Raw genomic sequence first — 13,710 nt, 5'->3', positions numbered from 1 at the left:
TTTTTTTGGGAATGTGTGTGGAAATTGACAAGCCAATTCTTAAATTCTTTCAGAAATGTAAAGGACCTAGTAACAGCCAAACGGCTTTAGAAATGAATGATGTTAGATGACTTTGCTGTTGTTGTTTAGTTGCTAAGTTGTGTTCAACTCTTTTGTGACCCTATTGAGTATAACCTGCCAGGCTCCTTTATCCAGGGGATTCCCAGGTAAGACTACTGCAGTGGGCTGCCATTTCCTCCTACAGAGGACCTTACCAACACCGGGATCAAACCTGCATCTCCTGCATTGACAGGCGGATTCTTTACCACTGAGTCACCAGGGAAGCCCCTTAACAATGTCTACAGAGGTCTTAAATAACAACAACAATAAAATGATGGTAATAACTTTATTGTGACATTAACACATTTTAAAAATGCAATTAATTATTCTCTATTGTTTTCTAACCATGCAGAGTCATGGAAATCCAAGCAGAGAATGACACATAGCAAATGAAGGAACTAAAATATAAATTGATAATGAGACATTTGTATAAATCTGTAGTTTTTTTAGAAAGAAAATAAAATGAGTCAATAAATATATTTTAAAAACCCAGAAAATGTAAATTACATGAATAGGACATATAATGGATATTAAATTTGTGACAGTAGCTTCATTATATAATATGGAAGTTATTGAATATTGTATATGCAGCTTATATTAATAATGCTGCTATCCTCCAGCTAATGCAAGTACCTCACATCAACAGTGTCCTTCAAACGCAGTTCAAATTAAGAGTTATGTGTGATAACCAAGTAACTAAATTGCCCACTCTTGCCAATAAAATTTAGTAAGAACTGAGAATCCTGTAATTGGCACTAGGCAATGTTTACAGAATATGATTTTAACTACACATGGATATCTACTTCCAGAATCCAGAAAACACAGCACTTATGCTTCTGTAAGAGAGTTTTACCTTGATTCTATCACTTTAGAAGTATTTGTTGGAATGGGATCTCTCCAAAATCAAGAAGGATCAATCTTGTCACATTCAATCCTAAAACAAAATATTATGTAAAACTTCATATATATCTTTTAGGTAAATGTGTGAGATATTTTAGAGACTTTATTGGCAGGCAGAGGTGGCCTATAAAGAGGAAGAGATCATTAGACAAAATCTCTAGTAGCCATCCCTCCGTAATTCAGTTGAAGTTGGTCTTCTGTAAACAGTTATTGAGAATTCTAAAGCACTAACTTGGAGAGGCCACGACTCTCCATGAGTCCCTCCCTGGTCTACAGAGGGTTGCAATCCTTCCCGAAGAACTGTTGAATGATTTGGCAGATTCGAGGAATACAAGTTGAGCTACTTAATTTTTTACTAATTGTAAAGTTACAGTCATCATTGCAGTGTGGCATGGTATTAAAGTAAATAAATACATCTGTAGAACATAACAGAGAGTCCAGAAATAGACAAAACCTATATAGATAGCTGATTTTTTAACAAAGGGCAAAAGGCAGATCAGTTGGAAAGAGATTTTTTCTTTTTTTTTAGAAATTGATCTGATATTGTTTTCTCTATAATATGAAAGGAGTCGGCTGCCATTCAATTCTGAATTCCTATAGTAGACCTGAAATTGCCTTAAGAATGAATGTCAGTACACATTTTTTCTTCCTATTTAAACACCAATAACAAGTCTCAATTAGCTTTGAGCAACTTTTGGTGGTCTCAACAAAGCTGTAGGAGACTTTGTTTAATAATATATTAGAATTATCTCTCGTATAAATGTACATTTGGAGCATACTCTTTTATATTGAGGGCAAATGTTTCAGATATATAATTTCTCCTGAATAGACTCTCATTCCAGTCCCATCACTTCATGGCAAATAGATGGGGAAAGAGTGGAAACAGTGGGGGCTCCAAAATCACTGCAGATGGTGAGTGTAGCCATGAAATTAAAAGATGCTTGCTCCTTGGAAGGAAAGTTATGACCAACCTAGACAGCATATTAAAAAGCAGAGACATTACTTTACCAACAAAGGTCCATCTAGTTAAGGCTATGGTTTTTCCAGTAGTCATGTATGGATGTGAGAGTTGGACTATAAAGAAAGCTGAGCACTGAAGAATTGATGCTTTTGAACTGTGGTATTGGAGAAGACTCTTGAGAGTCCCTTTGACTGCAAGAAGATCCAACCAGTCCATCCTAAAGGAGATCAGTCCTGGGTGTTCTTTGGAAGGACTGATGTTGAAGCTGAAACTCCAATACTTTGGCCACCTGATGCGAAGAGCTGACTCATTTGAAAAGACCCTGATGCTGGGAAAGATTGAAGGCAGGAGGAGAAGGGGATGACAGAGGATGAGATGGCTGTATGACATCACCGACTCAATGGACATGAGTTTGGGTGGACTCCGGGAGTTAATGAAGGACAGGGAAGCTTGGCGTGCTGCAGTCCTTGGGGTTGCAAAGAGTCGGACATGACTGAGCGACTGAACTGAACTGAGGCTCTCATTGTCACATAACAAAGGTACCGTTATTGGTTTTATTTTCATATTTCAAAAGGAAGCACTCTTTTAAAATAAAAAAAAGACCTGAAAATTCTAGTAAATAAAGAATTGAAACTCTCATTATAAGATACAGTCAATTTGCAGCATTAAAGTCTTCTTTACACCTGATGTCTCCTATTGCCTTAGGACTATGAAGCAGCTGATGTTGTTCCTTATTTCCCACATTCAACAGCAACAACTGAGTGTTTTGTTTTGTTTTTGTTTTTGCAGTAAATAGAATTTTCTGAATACCAGACTCTAAATTTGCTAAATTCAGTAGGTTCCCTTGTGTCTTTATTAAGCCAAAAGGTAAAACTTTAGCTCAGTTAGACTCAGGGGATATGTTAAATTTCTGTACTTAAATATTGTATTTATTTCTAGGTTTTTATTTTTGATATAACACTTCCAATTAAAGATTATGAAAAATTTCCTGACAAACCAGAATGAAAGGATGCTAGAGATAAATCAGTACTCTTTAGTATGTGAATACTGAGATACAGTAAATGTGAACTTAAGTAAACAATGGGAAATATTTTGAAAAATAAATAAAACATCTCAACTTTTTAATCCTTCTGAAGGACAAATTAGATTTTCTCTATTTCTTTCATAATTGGATAATATCTTGAAATGATGATCATCACACTTAATTTAGTTGGTCTATATATACTTTTATGTACCAAACAAAAACAATAAAAAAGATACTCTAATATATCCTGTATAAGGTAAGTCTAATTTTGACTTTTTTCCCTGAACCAGAAGTTGGGGAAAAGTTTTGGAAGTACTAGTAGGGAATTAAATTTGTTTTTAAATTGTATTATCTGATCTATTCCTTTTGATGAAGAGGTAAATTTTTCTATGTTATTTCATGATATACTATATATATATATACACACACACACACACATATAACATTTTTCTGTTTTAAATCATGTGTATTTCCATATATTATTGTATTATCTACTTTCTACAAGCATCTGTCTGGAAGTTGGTGCTGGCTTTTGCCTTTGTCACCCATGTCATATACATTTTACAGATAATGAATAAAAAATTCAGATTCATATTTCCTCATAGTGAAAGGAATGTGATTAATGAAAAATCTTAAGGGACAATCATATAGAAATACTTTTATGTTGAAATGCAAGGACTTACCATATTATTCACGAACAGTAAATATTCACTCTGATGGCAAGTATTCAGATATGTTTTACACCAAGTTTCTAGTGATTCAGTAACTTTAAGAGAATATCTTTAAATAAAGAATGATATTGCTATCAAGAAAACTAGAGTAATATATATATATATATATATATAAATTAATTGAAAGGAAAGGGGAAATGCTTCTATGGTTTTTTATATTATATACAGATGACACCACCCTTATGGTAGAAAGTGAAGAATAAGTAAAGAACCTCTTGATGAAAGTGAAAGAGGAGAATGAAAAAGTTGACTTAAAGCTCAAAATTCAGAAAACTAAGATCATGGCATTGGTCCCATCACTTCATGGCAAATAGATGGAGAAACAGTGGAAATAGTGGCAGACTTTATTTTTTTGGGCTCCAAAATCACTGCAGATGGTGACTGCAGCCATGAAATTAAAAGACACTTACTCCTTGAAAGAAAAGTTATGGCCAATCTAGACAGCATGTTAAAAAGCAGAGACATTACTTTGTCAGCAAAGGTCCATCCAGTCAAGGATATGGTTTTTCCAGGAGTCATGTATGGATGTGAGAGTAGGACTATAAAGAAAGCTGAGCACTGAAGGAATGATGCTTTTGAACTGTGGTGTTGGAGAAGACTCTTGTGAGTCCCTTGGACTGCAAGGAGATCCAACCAGTCCATCCTAAAGGAGATCAGTCCTGGGTGTTCATTGGAAGGACTGATGCTGAAGCTGAAATTCCAATACATTGACCACCTGATGTGAAGAACTGATTCATTTGAAAAGACACTAATGCTGGGAAAGACTGTAGGTGGGAGGAGAAGGGGACAACAGAGGATGAGGTGATTGGATGGCATTACCGACTCAATGGACATGAGTTTGAGTAAGCTCCGTGAGTTGGTGATGGACAGGGAGGCCTGGCCTGCTGCAGTCCATGTTGTCGCAAGGAGTCTGACACGACTGAGCAACTTAACTGAACTGAATGATAGCTTTTATTTTAAAATAGGAAAAAAGAAAAAAGAAAGTTTTTTGAACAATACCTGCCAATTATGGAAATTAGTCAAGAAAAATAGTCTCTAGTATAAGTAATATAGTTAGAAAAAGACAGATTAGAATTGGTGACTATGAAACATTGCTGTGTGCTTCACTGGTGGCTCACACGGTAAAGAATCTGCCTGCAACGCTGGAGCCCGGGTTCCATCCCTGCCCTGGGAAGACCCCTGGGGAAGAAAATAGCAACCCACTCCAATATTCTCTCCTGGAGAATTCCATGGACAGAGGAGCCTGGCAGGCTACAGTCCATGGGGTCACAAAGAGTGAGACACAGCTGAGTGACTTACACACACACACACACAGACACACACACACACACGTACACACACGTACACACACACACATACACACACATACACACACACATACACACACACACACATGAAATACTGCTGTAGCACTAGTCAGTGAGGAAAATTGTACTTAAATATCATTTTATATACAAATGAAAATATAAGGCTTCTTAATGTACCTGCAGAACTAAGGAAAGCAATATAAGTTTATTATAAACTGAATGAAATAAAATCAAGATTAAAATATAGAAATACTAATTTTAGTTTTTCTGTTTTTTTCCTTAGTCATACAGATTTAAGAGATTGTTAATGACTGTGAATTTTCTAATGTGGAATTTAGAGTGTTAGTCACTCAGTCGTGTCCAACTGTTTGTGATCCCCTGGACTGTAGCCAACCAGGCTCCTCTGTCTATGGAATTTCCCAGGCAAGAATACTGGAGTGAGTCTCCATTCCCTTCTCCTGGGGATCTTCCTGACCCAGGGGTGGAACCCAGGTCTCCTCTGTTGCAGGCAGATTCTTTACGGGCTGAGCCACCAAGGAAGCCCTGTTAATAAAGTATATGGAGAGACAAGCAAATGGAGTTAAAGAAAATGCACTCTCTGTGCTCAGTCACGTCTGAGTCTTTGCAACCCCATGGGCTGTAACCCACCAGGCTCCTCTGTCCATGAGATTTGTCTGGCAAGAAAACTAGAGTGAGTTGCCATTTCCTTCTCCAGGGGATCTTCCCCACCCAGGGATCAAACCAGCGTCTCTTGAGTCTCCTGCATTGGCAGGTGGATTCTTTACCTGTGACCCAACAGGGAAGACTGTTAAGAAAATATCTGAAAGAAGATAATAACAAAAAAAAAAAAAAAAATAAGAAAGGAATGGAAATGGAACTTAGTCATGAATAAAAGATATAATAATGATGAGATATTTGCTAGATTCAGAAAACAGAAAGTATGAACATATAAAGAATCTGTTAGGATAAGGTTTTCAAAGGTGGCTCAATGATTGATGCTAAATTGCAGAGCTAAATTTCAAATAATTAAGTCTTCTATTAATGGTAAATAGGACTTTTGTCAAGGGGAAAATCTCAGTACTTATATAAATGATTGACATATTCATTTTGATGGAATCAAAGTAGACTTGAGAAAATATTTGCACATAGTTATGTTTCTGAATATGAAACATTATATGGCTGAGAATGAAGAAAACTCTTTTCTAACTTGTAACTTAGTTTTTGTTTCCTCTAGCTTTTATAAGAGGGGGAAAAATGAAGAACAATTCAATGGAAATAGACTTCACACTTCTAGGATTGACAGATGACCCACAATTGCAAATTGTGATTTTCCTGTTTCTATTTTTCAACTACATCTTGAGTGTAATGGGGAATTTAATCATTATCCTCCTCACCTTTCTGGACCCCCGTCTCAGGACTTCAATGTATGTCTTCCTTCAAAATTTCTCTTTCTTGGAGATTTCATTCACAACCACCTGCATTTCAAAATTCTTGATCAGCCTTCTAACTGGAGACAAAACTATTTCTTACAGTGTCTGGGTAACACAATTATTCTTTTTTTCTTCTATTAGGAGCTACAAAGTTTTATCTTTTGGCTGCCATATCCTATGACTGCTATGCTGCCATCTGTAAGCCATTGCATTACCCAATCATTATGAACAGAAAAGTGTGCCATCAGCTTGTACTCAACTGTTGGATAACTGGCTTCCTAAGTATATTTCCTCCTTTGGTCTTAGAACTTAAGCTGGATTTCTATGCTTCTAAAGTAATTGATCAGTTCCTCTGTGACACTTCCCCTATCCTTCAGCTCTCTTACACAGATACACATGTCCCAGAATTGATGGCTGTAGTCTTAGCTGTGGTGACACTTGTAGTCACTCTGTTGTTGGTGGTCCTCTCCTACACATACATCTTCAAAATCATCCTAAAATTCCCTTCTGTTCAACAGTGAACAAAAGCCTTTTCCACCTGTTTCTTGCACATGGTTGTTGTATCTATCACTTATGGGAGTTGTATTTTTACATATATGAAATCATCAGCTAGAAAAAGGTGATCATCAGCTAAGAAAAGGGTGACTTTAACTAAAGTTGTAGCTGTGCTCAGTACCTCTGTTGGTCCTTTACTAAAACCCTTCATTAACACCTTAAAGAGACAGCAGGTGAAAGAAGTTCTCAAAGATGTGCTTCAAAGGTTTTGTTATTTTCAAAACAGTGAGGCAAAAATGTAGATATCAACAAGATGTTGAAATATGAGTGAATGAATTGAAAACAGTTTTCAATTCAACAGTTCATAGCTATGACATTTTTCTGCTCATTGATTCATATCACATTGGGTTTACTCAACCTTTCGAATCTCTGCAATCTTTTCCTGTTCTTTCTGGGTAGATAATTTTATTCTTTGTTTGTGTGGAATATCTTTTTCCAGCCCTTCACGTTCAGTCTGTATGTGTCCGTTGTTTGGAGGTGGGTTTTTTGTAGGCAACATATATAGGGGTCTTGTTTTTGTATCCATTCAACCAGTCTTTGTCTTTTGGTTGGGGCATTCAACCCATTTACATTTAAGGTAATTATTGATAAGTGTGATCCCATTGCCATTTACTTTGTTGTTTTGGGTTCAAGTCTATACACCCTTTCTGTATTTCCTGTCTAGAGAAGATCCTTTAGCATTTGTTGAAGAGCTGATTTGGTGGTGCTAAATTCTCTCAGCTTTTGCTTGTCTGTAAAGCTTTTGATTTCTCCTTCATATTTGAATGAGATCTTTGCTGGTTACAGTAATCTAGGCTGTAGGTTATTTTCTTTCATCACTTTAAGTATGTCCTGCCATTCCCTTCTGGCCTGAAGAGTTTCTATAGAAAGATCAGCTGTTATCCTTATGGAATCCTCTTGTGTGTTATTTATTGTTTTTCCCTTGCTGCTTTTAACATTTGTTCTTTGTGTTTTATCTTTGTTAATTTGATTGGTATGTGTCTTGGGGTGTTTTGCCTTGAGTTTGTCCTGTTTGGGACTCTCTGGTTTTCTTGGACTTGTGTGACTATTTCCTTCCCCATTTTGGGGAAGTTTTCAGCTATTATCTCCTGGAGTATTTTCTCATGGTCTTTCTTTTTGTCCTCTTCTTCTGGGACTCCTATGATTCGAATGTTGGGGCGTTTCACATTGTCCCAGAGGTCTCTGAGGTTGTCCTCATTTCTTTTAATTCCTTTTTCTTTTTTCCTCTCTGTTTCATTTATTTCTACCATTCTATCTTCTACCTCACTTATCCTATCTTTTGCCTCTATTATTCTACTGTTAGTTCCCTCCAGAGTGTTTTTGATCTCATTTATTGCATTAGTCATTATATATTGACTCTTTTATTTCTTCTAGGTCCTTGTTAAACATTTCTTATATCTTCTCAATCCTTGTCTCCAGGCTATTTATCTGTAAATAAATGTAAAACTCCATTTTGTTTTCAGTATTTTGGATCATTTTCACTATCATTATTCAACATTCTTTATCAGGTAGATTCCCTATCTCTTCCTCTTTTGTTTGGCTTGCTGAGAATTTTTCCTGTTCCTTTACCTGCTGAGTATTTCTCTGCCTTTCCATCTTATTTAGATTGCTGTGTTTGGGGTGGCCTTTCTGTATTCTGGCAGTTTGTGGTTCCTCTTTATTGTGGAGATTCCTCACTGTGGGTGGGGTTGGACGGGTGGCTTGTCAAGGTTTCCTGCTTAGGAAAGCTTGTGTTGGTGTTCTGGTGGGTGGAGTTGGATTTCTTCTCTCTGGAGTGCAATGGAGTGTCCAGTAGTGAGTTTTGAGATGTCAGTGGGTTTGGTGTGACTTTGGGCAGCCTGTATATTGAATCTCAGGGCTATGTTCCTGTGTTGCTGGAGAATTTGCGTGGTATGTCTTGCTCTGGAACTTGTTGGCCCTTGGGTGGTGCTTGGTTTCAGTGTAGGTATGGAGGCGTTTGATGAACGCCTATTGATTAATATTCCCTGGAGTCAGGAGTTCTCTGGTGTTCTCAGGTTTTGGACTTAAGCCTCCTACCTCTGGTTTTCAGTCTTATTCTTACAGTAGCCTCAAGACTTTTCCACCATGGAATGCATAAATTACAGGGGAAGCTGACATTTCTCTGCTCATTGATTCATATCACATTGGGTTTACTCAACCTTATGAATCTCTGCGTTTTTTTTTTTTTTCTGTTCTTTCTGGGTAGATAATTTTATTCTTTAGTAGTAAACTGTTTTCTTCAATGCAGAATATTAAATTCTACCTCTGACTAGAAATATCTCTTCTCATCAATGATGTTATCATGTGCTGACTGCTTTCTAAAAATGAACTTTACTGTATATTCTTAACTAAATACTTCAACATCTGTGCTAAATGATAAGCACTGCATCTGCTTCTAGTATTTTATTCCATTAAAAACTGTGATCATTATTACCTTACATAATGACGTTGTGATGGAAATCAGATAGAAATCTGTTTAATTTTAAGGATCAAAATGCCCTTCCAGGAGAAATGTTTATTGATTTCAACCTTGAAAGATGAATAAGGAAATAAATATTTTAAAAGAGCTGTAACCAGAGGCATAAAATGTGTAAAGGAACTGAGATTCTACTAAACAAGCTTCACCTAGAGAGCTAGAATGTTTTAAAATATGGCATCAATATTTGTATAAATTATCATTATTTTGTGTAAAAGTAATTAAACCCCATGCTTTGGTTAAAATTGCTTATATTCAATATAGTCTTAGGCCTACAATGATAGTAACCTGTGAAACAAATTCAAGGTAACTGATTTATAACTGGGTTTTGGGATCTTTCTACATATTTTAAAAACATTTGTAAATTATAAATGTCCTAATCCATGCTGCTATATCAATTTAATCAAATTTATGAAGTACACCATACATACAAGCACACACTATCATTTTAGATTTTTTTATTGGCATCTAATTGCTTTACAGTATTGTGTGAGTTTCTGCTATACAAAAGAATTTACTTACACCTATAACTCCTCCCTCTTGAGCCTCCCCATCCTACCCCTCTTGGTCATCACAGAGCACTGAACGAGCTCCCTATGAGCTTCCTGCTAGCTGTCTATTTTATACATGATAGTGTATATATAAAATCAGTGGATTTGAACAAATATTGAGACCCATGCAACAATAAAAATAGAGATCATTTACATCTTGTTAGGTAATTCCCTTTGCTGCTTCACAGCCATCACCTCACCCCATTCCACCACTGATATCCTTTCAATCACTGTAAATGAGTTATACCTTTTTGTAACTTCTTATTAAAAAAAAAAAATCATGTACGGTAAGATTCACTTACTCATCATAAAGGTTTTGAGGTTTACTCTAGCTGATCCCTGCATCCTTAGTTCATTGCTTTTTCTGATATAATTTAGCAGAATCTCTAGGTTTTTTTTTTTTTTGTCACAGCTTGTATTCTGTCTCCTATTCTTAGGCCTTGGTATTGTTACTCTGAGGAATCTTCATCAATACTGAATCATTTATAACAACCAGTTGAAAAATCAACACATGCCACATTTTAAAATGCCATTCACTGAAAAAAATCTATTGTCCCATAATGTCCTTTGAAATAATTGTCTGCCAGAAGGAACCTGATGGACAGGGTTTGCTGCTCTGTATCCTGGTGTTCTCCAAAGCAGTGGAAGCAACAGAAAGTGTCCCTAAAGAGAAAGGAAGGATACATGTGGCGCAACAGCGTTGATCATTTGGTTCTTCATTTATGAGTCCATCTCAATTCCAACTTAGTTTACTAGTTTATTTTAATGCAATAGGTTCCAAGACTCAACCTGAGTGTTGAAAAGTGAAAAACAGTGTGCATATGTTGGCTAGAATCATATTGAGAAAACTAATATGGAAGATCTCAGCTTACAGCCATGTAGAGAGTGGTTCAGGAAATCTTGTGGGAAAAGGCAGGAGCTCTCAGTAATTTCTTAGTAATTACTAATTAATAGCCTTAAGAGTAAAGTTTGTAGTTCTCCCTTACTAAGAATTGACCATGGATCTTGCCTCTGCTCACCTGCCTGGCCACAGATACTTCTGGAGAATAATAACCTCTGCTTCTCTTCCAATTTCCGACTTTTGTACCAGTACCTCTCACAGACAAACTGTAAATAAGCAACATAAAGGGAAAAAACTCTGGAAAAAGGCATCCTGGTTTCTCCATCACACTTAGAAAGTCTCTCAGAAAGTCATACAAGGTGATTTGGCAACAGAGAATTCAATGCAGATAATTTGAAAACAACCAGAAATATGGGCTTAGAATTGCAAGTTTTTGCCTTTATCACTAGCTCTGTCTGACAAATGATGTCAGTATTAGGAGCAAGTTAGAACACCTGAGATTTTTTTGCACTTTCTTGTTTAACTCACCCTCATTATATAGAAGAGTGCTCAAAGATTTTGGTATTACGAATGCTTAAATTGAAGTAATTTATTTATATTATTTCAAACACCTTTGGCACCCTGATTGAAAGTCATGTTTCTACAGGATATAGTAGATGGGGTTTCTGATGAAGGGAAGAATAAAGAAAAGAGTGATAAAAGTTAAAAAAAAAATGTATATTGCTATTAAAGTAACAAGTTTCCCCTGTGGCTCATACAAGTCTAGATAGAAGTATGTCTAAAGGAGAACAAGACCTAGAAGATCTAGTATAAATTATTTGTTAAAAAAAAGATTATTTTTGATGTGAACCATTTTTAAATGTGTTACAATATTGTTTTTGTTTTATGTTTGGGATTTGTGCCAGGAGGCATGTGGAATCTTAGCTCCTCGACCAGGGATTGAACCCACACCCCCTGCATTGGAAGGTGAAATCTTAACCACTGGAAAGGAAGAAAGGGAAGTCCCATATTATAAATTCTTTATATACAGCAAACTGATAGAAAGAGAACGGTGTTCACTTTTCATTCATCATTGCAACAAATCTAAGAGCTTGATGTTGTAGAAGAGTACATGCAAGACGTAGTTCTTGACACTGAATGTTTATAATTTAATTGATTACACAGAAAGAGGTTCATTGAATAAAAGCATCTTGATATGAGAATTACATTTGTGTCTTAAACCACATGATAGAAGGTTTTAAGAGTTCTCTGTGTTGAAAGTATTTCCCTTAATAAATGTTCCTCTGCACAGTCATTACCTCTTATAGAAGTAAAGCTGCCAAAATACGTTAACCATGATAAATTTGATTTGCAAATATTAAAGGCTTAAAGAATCTTGCTAGTCTAGTAGGGCACTGTTAGCACCATGTAGACTTGAAATTCCAGGCAAATGTTTGTCTCTCCAAACTCTAGAGACTTTCCTTAACAATCTTTGCATATATGTATATGTGTAGAAATGCATATTTAAACAAATTGAATACAATGGCCTTTATTAGTGAATAAAATAATTCAATTTAGGGTTATATCTTATAACTAGGTAGTTGAAATATCTAACAAAGATGCTTTCAAAAGAAAATAAAAATAGAATTATAGGAATAGATCATTGGGGAAACATTATAGCATTAGATTCTCAGAATCATTCAATGATAATAATAGTAATTAAACATTATGAGTGCTAAGTTGCTTCAGTCGTATCTGATCTTTGTGACTCTACGGACTGCAGCCCACCATGCACCTCTGACCATGGGATTCTTCAGGCAAGAACACTGAAATGGGTTGCCATGCCCTCCTCTAGAGGATCATCCCAAGTGAGGGATTGAACCCACATCTCATTTTGTTTCCCGCATTTGCAGGTAGGTTCTTTACTGCTGGCACCACCAGTGTAAAAATAAAAGTATCTTGAAAACTTGTACATGAAATAAGAATTCACTGTTGCCCATAGACTGATATAATGGTACAAACACAGGGCATGGTATATCAGATTTTAAAAACAGCCATTCACAACTGGTGCCAAATAATTCATGTTGGGCTGGCAAACAGGTGGAAGGATTATAAGGTCTTATAAGTATGAACAAAAGAATGAGATAGAAAAGGTGTGATACTATCACCTCTAAAAGCAAGTTAGTGGATGGAATAGCTGCACAAAGAAAATATATCTTTCTTGGTTGGAAATTTGCTGAAATAGTGAATATACAGACCCACACTAGTGATGCCACAAGAAAAGAGTATTTTCCTTATTTCATGGATCAGAATTACTTAACTTATAAAGAAAGGGAACTGGAATTGAGAGAAAACTGACTGAGAATTAAACCTTATGTTAGCTACTGATGTAAAGTGACACTGTGTTGCTATGAAACAAAGTTGGATTTATTTCATAACTCAGTTTTAGAAAATGGTGATCCATGGGGTCACTAAGAGTCAGACATGACTGAGAACCTGGAGCACAGTCAAAAGGCACATTTTATCATGTGATGTTAAGAAGAGGTGGCAAGAATATATGAAGAACTGTACAAAAAAAAAAAAAAAAAGGTTTTACCGACCCAGATAACCATGATAGTGTGATCACTCACCTAGAGCCAGACATCCTGGAATGTGAAGTCAAGTGGGCCTTTGGAAGCATTACTACAAACAAAGCTAGTGGAAGTGATGGAATTCCAGTTGAGCTATTTCAAATCCTAAAAGATGCTGCTGCTAAAGTGCTGTACTCAATATGCCAGCAAATTTGGAAAACTCAGCAGTGGCCACAGGACTGGAAAAGGTCAGTCTTTATTCCAGTCCCAAAGAAAGGCAATGCCA

General features: G+C 36.2%; 1 pseudogene; it reads left to right on the top strand.

Annotated features, from left to right (window-relative positions):
• Positions 1–6,276: 6,276 nt before the first annotated feature.
• Positions 6,277–7,249, top strand: LOC122423193 (annotated as a pseudogene).
• The last annotated feature ends 6,461 nt before the right edge of the window (positions 7,250–13,710 follow it).

Source organism: Cervus canadensis, chromosome 21 (assembly GCF_019320065.1).
Source record: "Cervus canadensis isolate Bull #8, Minnesota chromosome 21, ASM1932006v1, whole genome shotgun sequence".
Taxonomy (NCBI): Eukaryota; Metazoa; Chordata; class Mammalia; order Artiodactyla; family Cervidae; genus Cervus; species Cervus canadensis.
Note: the sequence above shows the minus strand (reverse complement) of the source record. Positions and strands in the feature narration are given on the sequence as shown.